Here is a 24,451-nt window from a genome sequence, read left to right as displayed (position 1 = left end):
CTGCAGCCCACCAGGCTCCTCCGTCCATGGGATTTTCCAGGCAAGAGTATTGGAGTGAGGTGCCATTTCCTTCTCCAGTATAAGTGTGCTAAAAACCCATTTTTCAGAGCAGGGTGTCAATGGTCACTACCTAATTAGATAAATCAAGAAAGGAGGAACAAGTCTATGTATCTGCAAATATTCTTACAGATTCCATTCCAGTTTATTTAAGCAGAGGGGGATTTCTCAAAGAATTTTAGACATCTCAGAGCATTTTCAGGAGTGCTTGAGAGTCAATCCTGGATACTTCACAGCTTGGCACAAAGCAATCAGATGCATGGAATCTAGAAAACAACTAACCACAGTGTAGGACTACTCCAGCTCAGACAATAATGTCTGTGTCATCCATCGCTCTACATGCATGACTCTCAGGGCTTGTGACCCTTGGAAGTGTCATACAGCTGCCCTTGAACAACAGAAAACCCTGTGTGCTTCTTCTTCTTTTTTTTTTTTTTCTGTTGGAATTAACTTTTATTTTTATTTTTTTAAGGTTTTGGTTTTTTTTTTATTTCATATAGAAAGTTTTCTTGTTTGTCTTTGCCTGAAAATCCCTAGATTTCTGTTCCAGTTCTTTTTTGTTTGACTTTTTGTTTTTTAATATAAGTTTATTAATTTTAATTGGAGGCTGATTACTTTACAATATTGTTTTGGTTTTGCCATACATCAACATGAATCTGCCATGGGTGTACCTCATCCTGAACCCTGCTCCCACCTCCCTCCCCATACCATCCCTCTGGGTCATCCCAGTGCACCAGCCCCGAGCATCCTGTATCATGCATTAAACCTGGATGGGCAATTCATTTCACATATGATATTATACATGTTTCAATGCCATTCTCCCAAATCATCCCACCCTCACCCTCTCCCACAGAGTCTAAAAGACTGTTCTATACATCCGTGTCTCTTTTGCTGTCTCGCATACAGGGTTATTGTTACCATCTTCCTAAATCCCATATATATGTGTTAGTATACTGTATTGGTGTTTTTCTTTCTGGTTTACTTCACTCTGTATAATAGGGTCCAGTTTCATCCACCTCATTAGAACTGATTCAAATGTATTCTTTTTAATGGCTGAGTAATACTGCATTGTGTATATGTACCACAGCTTTCTTATCCATTTGTCTGCTGATTGCCACAATGAGGTACCATTCCATGCCAGTCAGAATGGCGGCTATCCGAAAGTCTACAAGCAATAAATGATGGAGAAGGTGTGGAGAAAAGGGAACTCTCTTACACTGTTGGTGGGAATGCAAACTAGTACAGCCACTATGGAGAACAGTGTGGAGATTCCTTAAAAAACTGGAAATAGAACTGCCATACAACCCAGCAATCTCACTGCTGGGCACACACACTGAGGAAACCAGAACTGAAAGAGACACGTGTACCCCAATGTTCATCGCAGCACTGTTTATAATAGCCAGGACATGGAAACAACCTAGATGTCCATCAGCAGGCGAATGGAAAAGAAAGCTGTGTGCTTCGTGTATCCTAGCCACCAGGTGTTGCTCATTTCTGTATCCAAGGTCAATAAGGAAGCATCTAATCAGTAAAAATGTCAGTCATATGCTCACATTCTAGAGACAAGTGAGTCTCCAGAAATGCAGAATTTTAACTATTTAGAAATGTTAGTGTTATTTTTTTTTTTTTGCTTAAATATTTAAAAAATTATTCTCATTGCTAGAGGCCAGAGGTCCAAAATCAGGTATCAGAAGGACTATACGTCCCATGAAGTCTCCAAAGGAGGTTCCTTTTTTGTTCTGGTGGTCCCAAGCACTCTGGTAAACACATCACACAAATCTCTGCCTGTGTGTCTTTCTTTTTAAAAAACATTTCTAGAAATTATTATAGAGACAAACATTACATAGGACTGTTCCCTAATTTTTCCCCCAACATTATTAGATATATCATTGACACATAACATATGTAAGTTTGAGGTATATGATGTGAGCATTTGATTCATTTACATAGTGCAAAATGATCACCACAATAAACTTTTAACACATTCATTCTCTTACATAATTACCATTTTATTGTATTGTATAGTATAATTCTAATAGACATGATATAAATTAATATCCCAAATATTTACAATTTCACTCATATAATTATATGAAAAAAATAATTTCCTCAGTAGAATTTTCTGTTAACTATGTTTTACTATACATATGTGTAAAACAGAATAAAGGGAATTTCACTTAAAATGGAGTCAGGAGGTCAGAAGGGGAAGCCCTCAGGCACTATCATTCCAAGTCAGTGACAGACCTCAAGAGGAAGCATTAATTATAGACCCTCATAGAAAGAATTCTCCTTGCTCAGTATCCAGCCCAGCCAATGGGAAACACCACACCATCCTGAACTCCTATTAAGTGAACCTTGGTTCAAAACAACCTCTCCAAATTTCTTTTTTCCTTTATGAAGTAGCATTCCTGTTCTTTGCTTATTAGACTTGCCACTGGCTTTTGCTATGGGTTGCTTGTCCTAAACTGCCATTCATTCCTCTGCTAGAGGAATGAATAATCCATTTTGTTGGCAAAATAATCATGTTTTTTTGCTGTTGTTGTTTTAAGGTAATAATAGTAATAACAGTGTTCTGGAACAGATTTTCTAAGCAAAATAATATATACTCACCAATAAACTAATACTGATATCTCCTCAAATTAAAAATAATAATTATAACTACAGTTTATGGAATATTTATCTTCCAAGTATATTTTTCTGTACCTTCTCTTGTTTAATTCCCATAGTAGCTCTCAGATCTAGGCACCACTAGTCTCACATAAAGAAAGAATAAAAAGCATTGAAACTAAACAAAACTTTCATATGGTAAACCCAGACAGAAAATGGCAGAACTATGACTGGAATCTAGATTCCAATATCCATGATAGCACATACAATCCCCCCAAAACTCAAACACAAAGTCATAATGAGATTACTAATTATCCAGTAAGCATAAGAGACCTTTTTGAATTAAGAAACCATATTGCTGTCATGAAAAAGTTCTAATTTAGGAAGAAATTCTTAGCATGAACCCACAAAAAATTAAGAATGTACATCTTTCATAATAATCATGCTAATCTATCTAGGGTATTTAATATTCTATTGATTGTTCAATTAGACTTTTAATTAGGCATGAGCATATATTGATGATATACTGATTATTCATGAGGCCAGTGTTTCAGCTGGATAAACAAAGAGTGATTCAGTCATGATCAGATATATTTTGCCATGTTATATGAGCCACTGGAACTGATTACCAAGGGTATGCTTATACAAGGAATCTAGAAGTCTCCTTTGAGTGTGCTTATTGAAAGAAAGATGAGAATCAAGGCAAATAAGTTTTGCTTAAGAAAAATAGCAGTAGGTAAGAAACATGATTTTAAAATGTTTATGTTTATTGCCTATTATACATTTCCCCAAAAGGTCTTGTGTAAGAAATCTAGGAAAATGATATGATAAATGAAAAGAAGAAAAAAATATATATATAGATGTTTCACTGAATTATCTGGATGATATTGGCAACCAGTGTCTCAATTACTCTTCTGACACAAAGGCAAACACTGCTTGAGTGAGATTAATAAAACGTATCCATCTCTGTTCTCAAAATGTATCCATCTTTGTTCTCACTTCTCTGAAGTGGCAAACCACTTCAGTATTCTTGCCTTGAGAACCTCATGAACAGTATGAAAAGGCAAAAAGATAAAAAACTGAAAGATGAACTCCCCAGGTCAGTAGGAGCCCAAAATGGTACTGGAGAACAGTGGAGAACTAAGTCCAGAAAGAATGAAGAGACAGAGCCAAAGCAAAAACAACACCCAGTTGTGTATGCAACTGGAGATGGAAGTAAAGTTTGATGCTGTAAAGAATGATATTGCATAGGAACCTGGAATGTTAGGTCCATGAATCAAGGCAAATTGGAAGTGGTCAAGCAGGAGATGGCAAGAGTGAATGTCAACGTTTTAGGAATCAGTGAACTAAAATGGACTGGAATGGGTGAGTTTGACTCAAATGACCATTACACCTACTACCGTGGGCAAGAATCTCTTAGAAGAAAGGAGTAGCCCTCATAGTCAACAACAGAGGCTGAAATGCAGTTCTTGGATCCAGTCTCAAAAATGATAGAATGATCTTTGTTCATTTCCGAGGAAAACCACTCAATATCATGGTAATCCAAGTCTATGCTCCAACCAGTAAGCTGAAGAAGCTGAGTTAAACTGTTCTATGAGGATATATAAGACCTTCTAGAACTAACACCCAAAAAAAGATGTTTTTTTCATTATAGGAGGCTGGAATGCAAAAGTAGGAAGTCAAGAGATACCTGGAGTAACAGGCATATTTATCCTTGGAGTACAGAATGAAGGAGGGCAAAGGCTAACAGAATTTTGCCAAAAGAATGCAATGGTGATAGCAAACACCCTCTTTCCACAACTCAAGAGAAGACTACACATGGACATCACCAGATGGTCAATACTGAAATCAGATTGATTATATTCTTTGCAGCCGAAGATGGAGAAGCTCTATACAGTCAGCATAAACAAGAACGGGAGCTGACTGTGGCTCAGACCATGAACTCCTTATTGCCAAATTCAGACTTAAATTGAAGAAAGTCAGGAAAACCACTAGACCATTCAGGTATGACCTAAATCAAATCTCTTACGACTATACAGTGGAAGTGACAATCAGATTCAAGGGATTAGATCTGATAGACAGAGTACGTGATGAACTATGGATGGAGGTTCATAACATTGTTCATGGGGCAGTGATCAATATCATCCCCAAGAAAAATAAATTCAAAAAGGTAAAATGGATGTCTCAGGAGACCTTACAAATAGGTGAGAAAAGAAGAGAAGTGAAAGGCAAAGGAGAAACTATACCCATTTGAACGCAGAGTTCCAAAGAATAGCAAGGAGAGATAAGAAAGGCTTCCTTAGTGATCAATGCAAAAAAAAAAAAATAGAGGAAAACAATATAATGGGAAAGACTAGAGATCTCTTAAAAAAATTAGAGATTCCAAGAGAACATTTCATGCAAAGATGGACACAATAAAGGACAGAAATGGTATGGACCTAACAGAAGCAGAAGATATTAAGAAGTGGTGGCAAGAATACACAGAAGAACTATATAAAAAAATATCTTCATGACCCAGATAATCATGATGGTGTGATCACTCACCTAGAGCCAGATATCCTGGAATGCAAAGTCAAGTGGGACTTAGGAAGCATCACTACAAACAACCTAGTGGAGGTGATGGAATTCCAGTTGAGCTATTTCAAATCCTAAAAGCTGATGCTGTGAAAGTGCTGCACTTAATAAGGCAGCAAATTTGGAAAACTCAGCAGTGGACACAAGGATGGAAAAGGTCCGTTTTCATTCCAGTCCCAAAGAAAGGCAACGTCAAAGACTGTTCTAACTATCATACAATTGCACTCATTTCATATTCTAGCAAATAATGCTCAAAATTATCCAAGCCAGGCTTCAACAGTAGGTGAACTGTGAACTTCCAGATGTTCAAGCTCGATTTAGAAAAGGCAGAGGAACCAGAGATCAAGTTGCCAACATCCACTGGATCGTGGAAAAAGCAAGAGAGTTCCAGAAAAACATCTACTATGCTTTATTGACTATGTCAAAGCCTTTGACTGTGTGGGTCACAATAAACTGTGGAAAATTCTGAAATAGATGGGAATACCAGACCACCTGTCCTGCCTTCTGAGAAATCTGTATACAGGTCAGGAAGCAATAGTTAGAACTGGGCATGGAACAACAGACTGGTTCTAAATCAGGAAAGGAATACCTCAAGGCTGTATGTTGTCACCCTGCTTATTTAACTTACACGCAGAGTACATCATGCAAAATGCCAGGCTGGATGATGCCCAAGCTGGAATCAAGATTGCTTGGAAAAATATCAATAACTTCAGATATGCAGATGACACCACCCTTATGGCAGAAAGTGAAGAAGAACTAAAGAGCCTCTTGATGCAATTGAAAGAGGAGAGTGGAAATTTTGGTTTAAAACTCAACATTCAGAAAACTAAGATCATGGCATCCAGTCCCATCACTTCATGGCAAAACAATGGGGAAACAATGGAAACAGTGACAGACTATATTTTGGGGAGGCCCTAAATCACTAGAGATGGTGACTACAGCCATGAAATTAATAGACACTTGCTACTTGGAAGAAAAGCTATGACCAACCTAGACAGCATATTAAAAAGCAGAGACATTACTTTGCCAACCAAGGTCTGTCTAGTCAAAACTATGGTTTTTCCAGTAGTCACATATGAATGTGAGAGTTGGACTATAAAGGAAGTTGAGTGCTGAAGAACTGATGGTTTTGAACAGTTTTGTTGGAGGAGACTCTTAAGAGTCCTTTGGCCTTCAAGGCGATCCAACATGACATTCCTAGAGGAAATCAGTCCCAAATAGTCATTATGACTGATGCTGAAGATCCAATACTTTATCCACCTTATGCAAAGAACTGACTCATTGGAAAAGGCCGTAATGCTGGGAAAGATTTAAGGCAGGAGGAGAATGAATGACAGAATGAGATGGTTGGATGGAATCACTGACTTGATGGACATCGGACCGAGTCTTATCTTTACAGATAATCACCCCCTGATTTTGAGTTTCTCAAGTGACTGCCCTACAGAAAACGATCAATTTATTTCCGTTCAGTCACTCTGTCATGTCCAGTTCTTAGCGATCCCATGGACAGCAGCACACCAGGCTTCTCTGTAGATAAGAGTTGGTATTAAAAGGATTGGAGAAGGAAATGGCAACCCACTCCAGTATCCTTGCCTGGAAAATCTCATGGACAGAGGAGCCTGGTGGACTGCAGTCCATGGGGTCACAAAGAGTCGGGCATGACTGAGAGACTAACACTAATAAAAGGGTGGATAATCAAGTTGTGTCATCTTGTTTCAACGATATAGAATCCAGGCTCGCCACTTGTTAACCAGAATAGGACGCAATATTTTGCAGCTAGAGCAAAAAATAAGGCAACAGTTGCCTCAGTTTTGGTAAGACAGTTTTGATAAAACTTTTAATATGTGAACACTCAGGTTCCATGTGACAGTCTTAAAAAGATCATATTTATAAATATATACTGAGAATTTCCTGCATCAAGGCATTGAATTTGTTGGGGGCAAGAGTTAATGCAGTTGTGTGGATTAAGTTGAAGTGCACCAACTTCTTTTGTTAATGCCGACTGGGACTATATACTTTTAACAGCCAAACTTGGATATTCTAGAAAAACATAAGTTGTGCATTCAACATTTTCTTTACATTGGTTTGGGAAACACACTGGACTTTTTATTTCAATATGAGATTTCTTCTTCTTCCTTTTAATCATTTCAAATAGCAACCTTTGTCAAAGACAGGAATAAGTGAAAAATAACTAGAAAACTTTCTATGTAAGTTACTTTTAACCAGTTCACTTCCTTGTTGAAACAGCAGATAACTAGAAGGTCAACAGAAAAAAAAAATGATGGTTCATAAAAATACAGATGTCTTCATTTGAATGCAATTGTAAGAAACATGGAAATCTAATCACCCCACAGATGGTGCTCAATTTAAGCACATTTGTGGTATTTAAAACCAAACAACAATGACAAATAAAAAGAGTGGAATTACTCTATATTAAGAAGATAAAAAGTTTATCATCAAGTGTTTATCTTGTTAACCATTTATTAACTCCATGTGACATTTTCTTTATATATTTATTTTTTCACGCCACTCATTTTTCACACGTTTATTTATTTCTTATATATGTATAAGTATTGTCCTAGGTGATACATTAAAAAAAAAAAAGACACAAACCTACTTGAAAATTGCTTATTAACTTATTTGGGTGCTTCAGTGTCAGCTAAGTGTTCCCCAATAAGTATATTGTCTTGCAATGTTTTTCTTTTTTTTTGCTTTTTGAAGAAATCTTTTAAGAATTTTTAATTGAAGGGTAATTGCTTTACAATGTTGTGTTCGTTTCTGCCATACAACAATGTGAATCAGTCATAACTATATGTATTTATCCCCTTCCTTGTGAGCCACCCTCCCACCCCCACTCCCTCCCCTCCCCTCCTCCCTCCCGGGTCATCACAGAGTGCCAGGCTGGGTTCCCTGTCTTATATAACAGCTTTCCACTAGCTATCCATTTTACACATCGTGGTGTACGCATGTCAATGCTACTTTCTCAGTTCCTCCTACTCTCTCCTTCCTTCGCTGTATACACAAGTCCATTCTCTATGTCTACATCTCCATTCCTTCCCTGAAGATAGCTTTATAAGTGCCTTTTTTCTAGATTCCATATATATGTACCAATATATGATATTTGTTTTTCTCTTTCTGATCAACTTCGCTCTGTATAACAGGCTCTAGGTTCATCCACTTTACTACAACTAACTCAGCTTCATTCCTTTTTATGGCTGAGTAATGTTCCATTGTATATAGGTATCACAACTTCTTTATACATTCATCTGCCAATGGATATCTAGGCTGCTTCTATGTCTTGGCCATTGTAAATAGTCAGCAGTAGTTATATTCCTTTTTTTTGATGAATAAAAAGAATTTTAATTTAGAACATGTGTGCCTATGTTAAGAAACATGCTGGTGCTTTAGAAAGAGATAAGTAAATTGACCTTCTGTCCTCTTTCTTTTCCCCCTTCCTTTCTAGCTAGTAAGGAGATGGGATGATAAAAGCTGGAATAACATGGCATTGGAAGCCGTGTTGTAAAGGTCAACCAAACAATATAAAAGGAGTTCAGATGCCACATCAGTAAAGTGGCTATTTTGGCCCCAAATTCTACATGAAAGAAAATAAAATTTTATTAAATTTCATCCCTTGCTATATTTGAGACTTGAGAAAAACTGATTTTTAACACATGTAGAAATAAGTCAATAATTCTTAACTTTATTTGGTTCAGTTCAGTTCAGTCACTCAGTCATGTCCGACTTGAGCATATTTATAATAAAATTTCATAATTTACACTTATTCTGAAACTGTTCATTGATAATAATTTTATGAACACTTAATTTAAAAGTATATCTTATTAATCAGATTGTAATGTAAGGATAATAGCAAGAAAGGTGATTTATTTATTAAAAGTGTATTTCAAAATATAAAATTTGAGCAAGGCTACATTAGAAAAAAAATGCAGTAATTTGATACTTGGGTATACATAAAATAATTTAAGAGTAGTAGTGCTGCTCCATATAAGAAGCAGAGAAAGGAAAGTAAGAAAGAAGAAAGGATGGAGGGAAGGAAGGGAGGAAAGAAGAGAGGGAGGGACAGAGTGAGGGAGAAGTGAACAAAAAAATTAAATTAAAAACAATAAAACAAAGACTGTGTGAAAGTTGTGAGGCATGCACTGGTGTCAGTATCAGATTATATTTGGAAAACAATGAAAATAAATAATAATTTTAGTATATATTTACATAATATAGATTTATCATTTTTGGACAAAAAAACATGTAGACAAGTGATATTAAATATATTAAAACAAATTCTATTAATGAATTTCAATATAACCACAACTTTTCTTGAGTCACTGCTAATTTAGTATTATTTAAATTTACTTAAGAAATAATTTTGTTGATAACTCTCTCAAATACCCTGTTAAACATTTGCAGTTTCTTTTTAAACACTATCAATGTAAAATTATTTTCAAATAAACATGTAGCTGCAAATGTACATGTAATTTATTGGTATATGGAATTTTTTCCAAAGAAATGAGCATGAAAGCCTTAACTGGACCCAAAAGATTTTATAACTCAACTCCTTTTGTCATTCTTATGCCATAATGTCATCTTCTAGATCAATTAATTCTTCCTCCAAATGTTTGGCTAACACATTCCTCATTCACTTCAAATAAATTCAATATTTAAGGTTATGCTGACTTAGAATCATGACTTTTGACAGCAACCAAAAAAATAATAGCAAGATGCTTCCAAATCATTTTGTTTAAGTACATCCCCATCAAATTTCAACCGGTATGGGAAACTAAAAATTCTCATGAGTAAGACTATTTTATTACATACAGATTCTAGTAATTCCTTGATTATTCCCCACACTTTAGTGAGATATACCTCATTTCCATGTAGCCCAAGACAGATTTAACTCTGTAAATATATCTAAAAAATTTATTATACCATTTGCTGTATTTTAGTTTCAATCTTTAATTTTTCACTGAAAAAATCAACAATAAAATGATGAAAATATTTTTTAAAGTTTCTTTGAAAGATCACTGTAGCTCAAAATGGTAATAAATGGTTACTAAATAATCTATCACTCTAGAAATTACTATACATTTTACATTGATTATTATGATACATTATGCATTAATAGCTCAGTAACTTCATTGATTTTTGAAGTCTTCTTCAAAGTTCTTGGCAACTAAGTGCTGTTGATGAATAATGCAATAAATTGCTAAAACACCTGGTGTTTCTTTTTTAAGTTGACTGTAAAGCTGTGTTACCCACTAACCCGAGTTACTGTTCCATCTGTTGTACAAGCAGTGTCATTGGAAGTGGGAATTTTTTTTTTTTCTGTGAACTGATTTTAAAGGTTTCAAATATTGACAAACTCTGTGTACCACAGTCTGTTATTCTAAATGACATCTCCTCTATTATTTTTTCATTCTTTTTGAAGTGTGTGTATGGTAACCTCAGCTTGTTATATACTTCATTTACTTTTGCTTTCTCATTGATTTATATAAAAACAGTAATTTTGTTGAATGAAAAGAAATAAATTATTACATTTGGACTATCACCACAATACAAATTACTTAATAAACAGTTGGCAAGGTAAATTTTTCTCTAATACTGTATTGCATGCATGCTTAGTCATTTTAGTCATGTCTGACCCTTTGCAGTCCTATGGACTATAGCCCCCAGGCTCCCTTCCATGGGATCCCCCAGACAAGAATACTAGAGTGGGTTGCCATGCACTCCTACTGGAGAATCTTCCTGACCCAGAGATTGAACCCATATCTCCTGAGTCTCCTGCCTTGTAGGCAGATTCTTTACTCACTGAGAAGCCTTAATATTGCATAGTTCATCATGTCTTATATTATTTGTACTCCATATAAGAAAGAAAAGAAGCCTTGATCATTCTGGATTTAAGACTTTTTGAACATCCCAATGACAGTACAATACTTTTCAAAGATGTCTTTAAATATCAGAATTGAGTGGTCAGTGTCTTTTTTTAAAATTTGCATTCACTCTTGATATTTTTGTTGCTTAACTAGAAAAAATGTCAATATATTATCATTTTAGAATGAAGTTGGATAAAAGCCAACAACAAAATTCAACCAAATAATGTTGATATTTTTCTTTATATTTAGCATTCTTTATCAGCTGAGCCACCAGGGAAGCCCAACATTTTAAAATAAGATCTAAAATCACTATTATTGTACCTATGCAATCATAGACTGATATGTGTCTGTCTATGTGATATATATATGTGTGATATATATGTGGTATGTGTCAATACAGTGCAGAAGTGTATTGATGACTCATATATCACAAATTAAATTACCAAAGATGAGATGATTTTTCAAAATGTTAAACAATTTCTGGTTAACCTCCAAACAAAGCAAAGTTCAATCTCTGCAAAATTTACTCAGTACTTAACTTTGATGTACATGAGAGCTGTATAAAATCTATTTTGTATATATGTGTAAAAGGGAATGCAAATCTAGGCCCTATTTAACACTGACTGATACTTTATTTCAGTAAGTTTCTATTAAATAACCCTTTCTATTTTCACTTTATAAACTCTGATCAAATATTATTTTGTCCCTCTAGTTATCCATTATCTATTTTTTTCCCTCATCCACACACATACATACAGTTTCATACACATAACATGCACCTATATATACATACATAATCTGAATTTGCCCTTTCTTAAAGAGGGGAAAACTTGTCTGCCATCTTCACTGCTCCATCCCCAAGACTTAGCTTGACACACTGTAGGCATTCAATTAATATCTCTTGGGTAAACACATATTTTATATTTTGATCCTTTTATTTGAGTTAGATGCATTGCTCTTCTAAGTGAATTCCATGACATAGCTTAAGAAACAAAGTAACGGTTTGGTTAGTTTGAACAAGGTTAGCACAATTCAAGGGGCACAACCTCAGGATGTGATGCGTAGCAGCTATGTCTTACATGGTTATTTTATTGTTAACTACCAAAGAAGCTTTTACATCACAAGATAAACAGTTTTTAAATTTTAATTCCCAAAATAAAACTGAAATGAGCTGATTCTAATATTTGTACAAAGTGTTATTCACTTACAAACTTTAACAAAAAAATTGACATTTCTAGCCTCTTATATAAGAAACACAAAAACGGAAACACTCCATTCAGAAGGAGCCAAGGTACCCTTTCATAGGAATGTTGAATGATAGTTTGCCTGAGGAATACCAGGATTGGTCATGTTTGCATATTTAGATTAATAGTGCACTTCTACAAGGTTTGTGCTGTAATTGGAACTTAAGTAACATTTGTTAAGTATTATCTGTCAGAGTCTGAAGAGACCCAAAGAGAATGTATATCATTATGCAAAATTACTAATTAAGTACAAGTAATTTAGCAGATAATTTACATGTTCATTTTATAACAGAAATTATTTAGTTTAGGGTTCTCTTTGTATTTCTAAAGTAATCGTGACCCAAGGGATCACAGACTGTTAAGAAGAAGTATAAATTATGGAATGAGACATATGTTTAACTGACTCACAGAGCTTTTGTTGTAGCTAATGATTCTTCTAACAGTAATTGCATAAGGGAAAACATTTTCTTTTTAAGTAAATAATGTTCATTACCTCTTAAATCTACTGTCACTCGACAACATTAACATGGAAAATTTTTCACCTTCTTGATTAGCTCTCCAAGGATATCCAGCAGCTTTAAATTAATATTGATCAAACAGAAACCATCATATCCATCAAACTGTTCTTACAAACATTGAACGTACAGGAAAATAATATTTTAATAGATTCTAGAAAGAAAAACACTTACTCTCCTGAAATAAACAGTAAACACACTTCAAATTATTTATATGAAGAAACTGTGTTGAAAGTGGGGATTCACTTTGTGTCTATTGATAAGCACTATCTCTGTTATAAATCTCAAATAATAAAATATTAAAGGTTTGCATGTATGGTCAAATTATGTCCATAATGTGTTAATAATTGTTATCTGAACACTGCAACTTTGGAAGAAAAAAGAAAACAATCTAGCTTCCTAAACTGACCGTTTTATTTAAGTTGTCTAAAAACTTCATGAGGGTAAGAATTCTGTTTCTTCACAGATTTAGTACCAATAATGTAAGGCATACTTTAAGTGACAATTCCCTTAAGTTCTTTCTGTTTTTTTTGGTTTAATTCACTACTGCATATCAGGCAGATTCTTACCATCTGAGACACCAGGGAAGTCTATTAATTTACCACTGGCTTTGAAATAATTTTTTTATAAACATAGTATTTGTCTTCTTTTTCTAGTTGTTATTGATGTAATTTAATTCTATTAACTTTTCTCTGATAATTACTTCAATTGTATCTCAGATTATGATATGACCTGCTAAAATTTTGAGTCATATTGCATTTTGATGTCTATTTCCAGTTTCATCAGAGTTAATGCTATATGTTAATTTCTAGGTAGAAGAAATTTATGATTTTCAATTTTGTTATGTATTCTTAGTTTTATTGAAAATAGTTCAGAGAAAGTTCTATATTTTATTTCTGTTTTGGGGAATGTATTAAGATTTCCTCTGCAGCATAAAAAAGGTCAGTTTTCATGAATATTTTCTTTGCAGTTAAAGAAGTGCAATATCTCTTGGTTAAGATTTCAATATATAAGGTCTAAGTGATTAATGATAAGTGTTCAGTACTTCAATGTCTTTATAAAATTTGCTCATTTGATCTGCTTTAGATAAGAAGAGATGTATTCAATTGTACATTTTAAACATTTCTTCTTGTCATGGCTATAATTACTGATTATATCTATTTCATTGTTTGCATAAAATTTGTGACATAATTTCAATAACAAATACTGTTTTTCACTTTTAAAAAATTGTAATTTCATTATTTTATACTCTTTTATTGGTCTAAATTTTACTTTATAAGATATCAAGATTTTAACCTCTATTTACTTTTCAGTTGGGCTTATTTTTATCACTTTTGAAGGTTTCTTTCTTTTTTTTTTTTTTTCTTTAGGTCTGTCCCTTGCATACAGCATAATTTTTAAGAAAAATATTTTCTTTTGATAATTTAAGCTGATTAATTTATTGCTATAATTAATATTAGCTCAGTTCATTCACTCAGTTGTGTCTGACTCTTTGAGACCCCATAAATTGCAGCACGCCAGGCCTCCCTGTCCATCACCAACTCCGGGAGTTCACTCAAACTCATGTCCATTGAATCGGTGATGCTATCCAGCCATCTCATCCTCTGTAGTTCCCTTCTCCTCCTGCCCACAATCCCTACCAGCATCAGAGTCTTTTCAAATGAGTCAACTCTTTGCATGAGGTGGCCAAAGTACTGGAGTTTCAGCTTTAGAATCATTCCTTCCAAAGAAATCCCAAAACTCATCCCCTTTAAAATGGACTGGTTGGCTCTCCTTGCAGTCCAAGGGTCTTCTCCAACACCACAGTTCAAAAGCATCAATTCTTCGGTGCTCAGCCTTCTTCACAGTCCAACTCTCACATCCATAAATGACTACTGGAAAAACCATAGCCTTGACAAGATGGATATTGTTGGCAAAGTAATGTCTCTGCTTTTGAATATACTATCTAGGTTGGTCATAACTTTCCTCCCAAGGAGTAAAGCGTCTTTTAATTTCATGGCTGCAATCACCATCTGCAGTGATTTTGGAGCCCCCCAAAATAAAGTCTGACACTGTTTCCACTGTTTCCCCAACTATTTCCCATGAAGTGATGACACCAGATGCCGTGATCTTAGTTTTCTGAATGTTGAGCTTTAAGCCAACTTTTTCACTCTCCTCTTTCACTTTCATCAAGAGGCTTTTTAGTTCCTTTTCACTTTCTGCCATAAGGGTGGTGTCATCTGCATATCTGAGATTATTGATATTTCTCCTGGCAATCTTGATTCCAGCTTGTGTTTCTTCCAGTCCAGCGCTTCTCATGATGTACTCTGCATGTAAGTTAAATAAGCAGGGTGACAATATACAGCTTTGATGTACTCCTTTTCTTATTTGGAAGCACTCTGTTGTTCCATGTCCAGTTCTAACTGTTGCTTCCTGATCTGCATATAGATTTCACAAGAGGCAGGTTAGGTGGTCTGGTATTCCCATCTCTTTCAGAATTTTCCACAGTTTATTGTGATCCACACAGTCAAAGGTTTGGCATAGTCAATAAAGCAGAAATAGATGTTTTTCTGGAACTCTCTTGCTTTTTCCATGATCCAGTAGATGTTGGCAATTTGGTCTCTGGTTCCTCTGTCTTTTCTAAAACTAGCTTGAACATCTGGAATTTTACAGTTCATGTACTGCTGAAGCCTGGCTTGGAGAATTTTGAGCATTACATTACTAGCATGTGAGATGAGTGCAATTGTGCAGTAGTTTGAACATTCTTTGGCACTGCCTTTCTTTGGGATTGGAATGAAAACTGACCTTTTCCAGTCCTGTACCACTGCTGAGTTTTCCAAATTTACTGGCATATTGGGTGCAGCATTTCCACAGCATCATCTTTCAGGATTTGAAATAGTTCAACTGAAATTCCATCCTTTCCACTAGCTTTGTTCGTCGTGATGCTTTCTAAGGCCCACTTGACTTCACATTCCAGGATGTCTGGCCCTAGGTGAGAGATCACACCATCGTAATTATCCTCGTCATGAAGATCTTTTTTGTACAGTTTTTCTGTGTATTCTTGCCACCTCTTCTTAACATCTTCTGCTTCTGTTAGGTCCATATTATTTCTGTCCTTTATCGAGCCCATCCTTGCATGAAATGTTCCCTTGGTATCTCTAATTTTCTAGAAGAAATCACTAGTCTTTCCAATTCTGTTGTTTTCCTCTGTTTCTTTGCATTGATCATTGAGGAAGGCTTTCTTACCTCTTCTTTCTATTCTTTGGAACTCTGCATTCAGAGGCTTATATCTTTCCTTTTTTCCTTTGCTTTTCACTTCTCTTCTTTTCACAGCTATTTGTAAGGCCTTCCCAGACAGCCATTTTGCTTTTTTGCATTTCTTTTCCATGGGGATGGTCTTGATCCCTGTCTCCTGTACAATGTCATGAACCTCCATCCATATTTCATCAGGCACTCTGTCTATCAGATCTAGTCCCTTAAATCTATTTCTCACTTTCACTGTATAATCATAAGGGATTCGATTTAGGTCATACCTGAATGGTCTAGTGGTTTTCCCTACTTTCTTCAATTTCAGTCTGAATTTGACAATAAAGAGTTCATGATCTGAGCCACAGTCAGCTCCCAGTCATGTTTTGTTGACTGTATAGAGCTTCTTCATCTTTGCTTGCAAGGATATAATCAATCTGATTTCGGTGTTGACCATCAGGTGATGTCCATGTGTAGAGTCTTCTCTTGTGTTGTTGGAAGAGGGTGTTTGCTATGACCAGTGCGTTCTCTTGGCAAAACTCTATTACCCTTTGCCCTGCTTTATTCCATATTCCAAGGCCAAATTTGCCTGCTACTCCAGGTGTTTCTTGACTTCCTACTTTTGCATTCCAGTCTCCTATAATGAAAAGGACACCTTTTTTGAGTGTTAGTTCCAAAAGGTCTTGTAGGTCTTCATAGAACCGTTCAACTTCAGTTTCTTTGGCGTTACTGGTTGGGGTATAGACTTGGATTACTGTGATATTGAATGGTTTGCCTTGGAAACGAACAGAGATCATTCTGTCATTTTTGAGATCGCATTCAATTAATATATGTAACATCTAATCTCTTATTTTAAATTCTTATTCACATATAGATATATTAATATGTGGTCGTTTATTCTTGCATCGTATATTTTAATATTTAGAAAGACTTGTAATTCTAGATTAATGGTTACTTTGTACTAATTATTTTTAGAATATTCTTAGTCTTCTCATTTAAAAAATATTGTCTATTGTTTCCCTTTACAAAGAATATTAGGTTTAAGTAGCAACTTTTTCTTCCTTCTTCTCCCTCATTCCTCCAAATTCAACTTAAAGTAATCTTTTACTCCTAGTTAATACTTAAAGGAAATTAGTGAATTGACTGCTTTCATGTCTCTCTCAATTTTCTACACCACTTCTACTTTAACTAAATGGCAGAGCATTTAAGTTACACATACTTCATCATCTCTCTTGTGTTTATCACTTAGCCTTTTTCTTATAGAAATACATTTTTTCAAGGTTTTCCACCAGTTTTAAGTTGATATCTTCAGTTACTTTCATTTTTCTAAAGATAATTTTCTAGACTTCTTAAGGAAGAACTTTTGGAAACAATATTCCTGTGTTCCTTCATATTTTTAAAATCTGTTCATTGCCTTTACATGGATAGATATAATATCTTTTAATCATACTTTCTTTCCTTAGACTCTTACACAGTTTTCTGGAAAGTCAGTATAATTTTATTTTCTTCATATATAAACATTTTGTCTGAAAGCTCAAGGAAGTTTTTCCTTTTGCTCTTAAGTATAACAATTTTGCTAGAAAATTTCAAAGTGTTATGCTTCATTCACTCTAGGTTGATTTTGCCAGGTATATATATATATGTAGTGTTGAATGTATTTTCCTTTTCTGATATTATCTAAATACTTATTATTGTTTCCCTTTCACTTTAAATTTTATGTCTGTATTTCTAACTTGATCAGATGTCTTTTTACATCATCGTGTCCAACATCATGTCTCGATTTTTTTTAACATTGATTGATGCTATTTTTCATAATTCCTAATAGTTTCTTTGAAACTTTAGCAAATTTTGCAAGAGTAAGGTAAAATTTTTAATCTGTTTTTTTGTGCATGTCTCTTGAGCATGCTTTCACTGCAGGAATGTTATCCTGTTTATTAGTATTAAGGGCTCAATCCCCACCCCCACATTCACATTTATATGTTCAAATCCTAACCTCCAGTATTTCAGAATGTGACTAAGCTTGGAGATAGGATCTTTAAAGTTAAATGAGGACACTAGGGTGGGGTCGCAGAGTGGGACAGGACTGAGCCACTAAGCACAGCACAACACAGCACAGGGTCAGCCCTTATCCAATAGGACTCCTATTCTTATAAAAAGAAGAGATTAGGACATAGACACAGAGGAAAGACCCTATAAAACAGAGGTCTGCAACACCTGGACTATGGCTCCATACTTATCCATAGTGTGTTAAAAAGCCAAGCCACACAGTACCAGGTGAGTGGCAGGTCAGTGAGCAAAGCTACATCTGTACTCACAGCTGCTCCCTATTGTTCACATCATTCCCTGAGCTCTGCCTCCTGTCAGATCAGTGGTGGCAACAGAATCTCATAGGAGTGCAAACCCTTCTGTAAATTGTGCATGCAAGGGATTTAGGGTATGTCCTCCTTAGTTACAAGGAAACAAGCTCAGGGCGCCCACTGATTCTATATCATGGTGTGTTATATAATTTCATTATATATCATGATGTAATAACAATAGAAATAAAGTGTACAATAAATAATGTGCTTGAATCATTCTGAAACCATCCCTCCCACTTCAGTCTGTGGAAAAACTGTCCTCCGTGGGACCAATCACTGGTGCCAAAATGGTTGAGGATCATTGTTATAAAAGCACAGAAAGAAGATGGTCACGTACACACCAAAGATAAGAAGTCTCAGACAAAATCAACCCATCTAGCAAGTTGATCTCAATCTTCTAGCCCTGAAAATTATGAGGAAATAAATTTCTATTTAAGCTACCCAGTCTGTTGTACTTTGTTATAGCAGCCATAACAACAACAACAACAACAAAAATACAACTGCTCTCTATATTTATCCCCAAGAAAGTCATTGCGTGGGACTAAATTTTGCCTTCATTAATTTGTCATGGGAGATGGGTTTTCCTGATTCTTATGCTTTTTCTTTCCTTTGCTCTAGAGTCTATATCCTACTCTATATTTTGATTCTACTCACAAGATTTACTTCTCAGTGAATGACTTTGGTCAGAAAAGATTTTATTGTTGACTTTCAGGAGCCATAGGGTCTAGACTGCCTCAGAACTGCCTCCTTTAGTAGTCCTCTCCATTCAAATATAAATCAAAATCTGTGCTAACACCTCCCCATCCCAAAGTCCAAAAGACTCAATTATCTTTCTTTTTCATTTGAAAACAATGTCATGTAAAATGCAGACATAAATATTTTAACTTCCCTCTACATGAAGGGTATCAGAATGTCCTTTATAGTCTTTTAAATTTTCTTGCCTAACAGTTGACCAGAAGTGCCTAATTACTACATTTCTCCTGGATATTAAAGGGGACTGAAAAACTATGTTGCAACTACCATCTTGCTGTCAGACTGAAGTATGTCTGTTTGATTATTTTAATTAATGTTCCCAAACTCAGTGAAGAATAAGGATTCAGTGGTGGATCTCTCTTACATATCTGTAAGTTTATCATGGAAGGGGCTATATTTATCAATACCTTGAAAATAAATTTGCTTGCCTCATTTCCTGGTCCATCAGCAATAAAGAATTCGCCTACAATGCAGGAGACGTGGGTATGATTCCTGGGTCAGGAAGATACGCTGGAGAAAGAAATGGCATCCCATTCCAGTATTCTTGCCTGGGAAATTCCATGGACAGTAAAGCCAGGTGAGTAGTCTATGGGGTCACAAAAGAGTTGGACAAAACTTAGAAACAACAAGAAATTTTCTACATAATCTAACTTCCTACGTCCTATTCTTTCAGTTTACTGCATTCAAACATAATTGGTGCATCTCCCTATAGGTGCACTTTTGTTCTTATTCTATCTTGTACCTTTGCACAATTATGTATCTCTAGCAGGTTACTGCTGTTCAGTTGCTAAGTCATGTTTGACTCTTTGCATTGTCATGGACTGTAGTACACCAGGCTCCTCCACTGTCTCCCAGAGTTTTCTCAAATTAATGTCCATTGAGTTAGTGATGCTATCTACCCGTCTCATCCTCTGCTGCCCCCTTATGCTTTTGACTTTAATCTTTCCCAGAATTGAGATCTTTCCCAGAATTGAGATCTTTCCCAATGAGTCAGCTCTTCACAGAAGGTGGCCAAGGTATTGGAGCTTCAGCAGCAGATATGCCAGTGAATATTCAGGGCTGATTTCCTTTAGGATTGGCAGGTTTGATCTCCTTGCTGTCCAGGGGACTTTCAAGAATCTTCTCCAGTACCACAGTTTGAAAGCATCAATTCTTCAGTGCTTAGCCTTCTTTATGGTCCAGCTCTTACATTCATATGTGACTACTGGGTAAACGATAACTTTGAATAAACAGACCTTTTTTGGCAAAGTGATGTCTGTTTTTAAATATGATTTATAGGTTTCTCATAGCTCTCCTTCTAAGGAGCAAGTGGTTTTAAATTTCATGGCTGCAGTTCCTGTCCACAGTGATTCTGGAGCCCAAGAAAATAAAATCTGTCACTGCTTCCACTTTTCCCCCATCTATTTGCCATGAAATGCTGAACTGAATGCAATGATCTGTTTATTTTTAATACTTAGTTTCAAGCCAGCTTTCACTCTCCACTTTCACTTTCATAAAGAAACTCTTTAGTTCTTCACTTTCTACCATCACAGTGGTATCTGCATATCTGAGGTTATGATATGATCTTGATTCCAGCTTGTGATTCACCCAGCTCAGTATTTTGCATGATGTATTCTACATAGAAGTTAAATAAACAGGATGACAATATACAGCCTTGATGTACTTCTTTCCCAATTTTGAACTGGTCACGTATTACATGTAAGGTTCTAACGGTAACTTCTTGACCACGTACAGGTTTCTCAGGAGACAGGTAAGGTGGTCTGGTATTCCCATCTCTTTAAGAATTTACCACAGTTTGTTATGATCCACATAGTCAAAGGCTTTAACAAAGCTCATGGAGCAGAAGTAGATGTTTTCCTGGCAACTGCCTTGTTTTCCCCATGATCCATCCAATGTTGGCAATTTGAACTCTAGTACCTCTGCCTCTTTGAAACCTAGCTTGTAGATCTGGGAGTTTGTGGTTTAGGTATTGCTGAAGCCTAGCTTGAAGAACTTTTTCAGTATAACCTTGATAGCATATGAAGTAAATGCAATTGTATGGTAGTTTGAACATTCTTTGGCATTGCATTTCTTTGAGATTGGAATGAAAACTGAACTTTTCCAGTGTGTGACCATTGCTGAGTTTTCTAGATTTGCTGGCATATTGAGTGGAGCATCATCTTTTAGGATTTGAAATAGCTCATTTCAAATTCCATCACCTACATCTACACAGCTTCGTTTGCAGCAATCCTTCCTAAAGCCCACTTGACTTCACACTCCAGGATGTTGGGCTCTAGGTGGATAGCCACACCATCACAGTTCTTCAGGTCATTAAGACCTTTTTTGCATAACTTCTCTGTGTAGTCTTGCTACCTCTTCTTAATCTCTTTTGCTTCTATTAGGTCTTTACTGCTTCTGTCCTTAATCTTGCCTATCCTTGCATGAAATATTCCCTTTGATATCTCCAGCTTTCTTGAAGAGATCTCTAGTCTTACCCATTCTATTGTTTTCCTTTATTTCTTTGCATTGTTCATTTAAGAAGGTCTTCTCTCTCCTTACCATTCTCTGGAACTCTGCTTTTGGTTGGGTATATCTTTTCCTTTCTCCCTGCCTGTTACTTCTCTTCTTTCCTCAGCTATTTGTAAGGCCTCCTCAGACAACCATTTTGCTTTCTTGCATTTCTTTTTGTTGGGGATGGTTTTGATCACCACCTCCTGAACAATGTTACAAACCTCCATCCATAGTTCTTCAGGTACTCTATCTACCAGATCTAGTCCCTTGAATCTATTCCTCACCTCCACTGTATAATATAAGGGATTTGACTTAGGTTTTTTCCCTACTTTCTTCAATTTAAGCCTGAATTTTGACATAAGGAGCTCATGATCTGAGCCACAGTCAGCTCCAGGTCTTATTTTTGTTGGCTGTTGAGCTTCTCCATCTTTGGCTGCAAAAAATAAAATCATTCTGAGTTCAATATTGACCATCTGGTGATGCCCATGTGTAGTGTCACATTTTGGTTTGTTGGAAAACAGTGTTTACTTTGACCAGTGTGTTCTCTTGATAAAATTCTGTTAGCCTTTGCCCTGCAGCATTTTGTACTTCAAGGCCAAATTTGCCTGTTATTCTGGGTATCTCTTGACTTCCTACTTTTACATTCCAATTCCCTATGATGAAAAGGACATATTTTTTTGGTGTTAGTTCTAGAAGGTCTTATAGGTCTTCATAGAACTGGTCAACCTCAGCTACTCTGGCATCAGTGGTTGCAGACTTGGATTACTGTGATGTTGAACAGTTTGCCTTGGAAACGAACCAAGATCATCCTGCCATTTTTGAGACTGCACCACCAGTAGGTACTATAAGACTAAAGGCTAATTGATTATGTAACATACATTAGAAACAGTGAATCCGAAGATCAGATTATTACTCTATTGCATTTCAGTGATGTAAACTTCTTTTTCAGTGAAAATACCAATATGCTTACTTTTGGTTTAATTTGTTTATAAATTCTTCACCTCTGTGATTTTTTTTTTTTTTTTTGCCTCTCAGGATTTGCATGTCATTACCACCTGTACTTTGTATCTTCTGTATGCATAACTTGATGCACCAAGATTTGATTGGTTCAACCAGTTACCAACTGAATTAAAGTTATAGTTGGATAGATCTCTTTTGTTTGCCTATTGCTGATTTTCAACAGTCAGCATACAGAGAGCTGTCTTTGATCTGTTTCCCATCATTATTTTAATCAGCTGTGGACAACATAATATGACCATATGTTGAATGCTTGACCACCTACAGGAACCTGCCCATTGCTTTGTTCAGGAGAGTTAAGAGAGCATAAAATACTTATTTCCAACAATGTTGACGTTCTCTGATCCTCAGAACATATTAAAAGTTACAGTAATAGTTTATATAGCTCCTTGCATTTCCATGTCCTTTTTAGGATAAGATAGAAGTACTTGTGAGTTTGTGGACCTACTAAAGAAATAAGGTTCAATAAGTAAAAAATTAACTAAATTTGTGTAATGCCAGTCTTGGCACTCAAGCTGTTATTGTTTTCATTGTTTGGTTGTAATGTCACCCAAATGATCTATATAGTTTTCTGAGAAAGAATTAGTAAAACGGGATTCCTTTGAGCAATTTGGAAGATGATGGTAATTTTAGGCTGTAGAGTAATATGCAAAGAAAATACCTTAAGAACATAGATCAAATAAAAGAAAAAGAATCAAATAAAAAACTACAAATGGAAAATAGTCTTAGCAGCAATCTCTTTCCAAATTAATTCAGATTCCTAAAGAATACAAAGCTGTTTGCAAAGCTGCTTAAGTAAAGGGGAAATTTCTGTTACTTTTTAGTTTGGAAAGAAACACGTGATGAACAGTGACCTAGAATCCTCAGTTAATCTCATGACCACAGCTTGATGAGGGAAATCAGAAAAAGAATATAGCTTGTTTAAACTACGCTTCACTACTAACTTTACAATTTATATATTTAAATATATTACATGTTAAATGTTGGAACATTAGAAACTGCAAATGCATTAACTTGTTGTTCTTTTTTTCAATTGACAAAACTGAGTAGAGAGAACACTCACTATCCCATAGATAATTGATTACAATCAGTTAATATATTGTGGTTCATACAAAAAAGTAAATAATCATTAATGTATAGAAAGGAGGTTGGATAGCTAGGCATTATATTATAAGCAAATATATTTCTATTTTTTTAGAATAATAAAAATATTTTACTATAACATAGTAAAAATAAGAAATAACATCAAAACATTTTGTAATAACAAAAATATCATACAGCTAGGAACAAGACTAAAAATGTGCAAGACTTCTAAACAAGAACTACATAGTATTGTTGAAAAAATTAAGGAGTACAATTAAAGTGATATCCATTTTCATGAGCCAGAAGACTATACAGTAGGCTTTCAACTCAGAATCAATATGATCACAATGAATTCCCCAAAGGAATACGTTTATATGCATGAGCATATATGTGTACAAATAGATGTATGAAACTTCACAAGTTGTGTTTTTTCATTTCTATAAATAATCAGATAACTAAGAATAACCAAGTAAATCTTGAGTAAGAATAACAAGATGAAAGGATTTGTTCTCATATAAAGATTACAATATAATAAAGACTACTTGACACTGGCAGGTAGAGTGTAGATCTAAACGTAAAATATTAAGCTTTCGGATATCAACGACAACAACAAAGCCATAGTCTGGGCTCTCACCCATCCAACCCAT

At 35.3% G+C, this 24,451-nt stretch overlaps 1 pseudogene; it reads right to left on the bottom strand.

The window, feature by feature from the left end:
- The window catches only part of LOC120871638, a 29,776-nt pseudogene extending 5,325 nt beyond the window's left edge, over window positions 1–24,451 (bottom strand).

This window comes from Oryx dammah, unplaced genomic scaffold, assembly GCF_014754425.2.
Source record: "Oryx dammah isolate SB20612 unplaced genomic scaffold, SCBI_Odam_1.1 HiC_scaffold_12, whole genome shotgun sequence".
NCBI lineage: Eukaryota > Metazoa > Chordata > Mammalia > Artiodactyla > Bovidae > Oryx > Oryx dammah.
The sequence above is the reverse complement of the archived record's forward strand: the minus strand, read 5'-3'. Positions and strand labels throughout refer to the sequence as shown.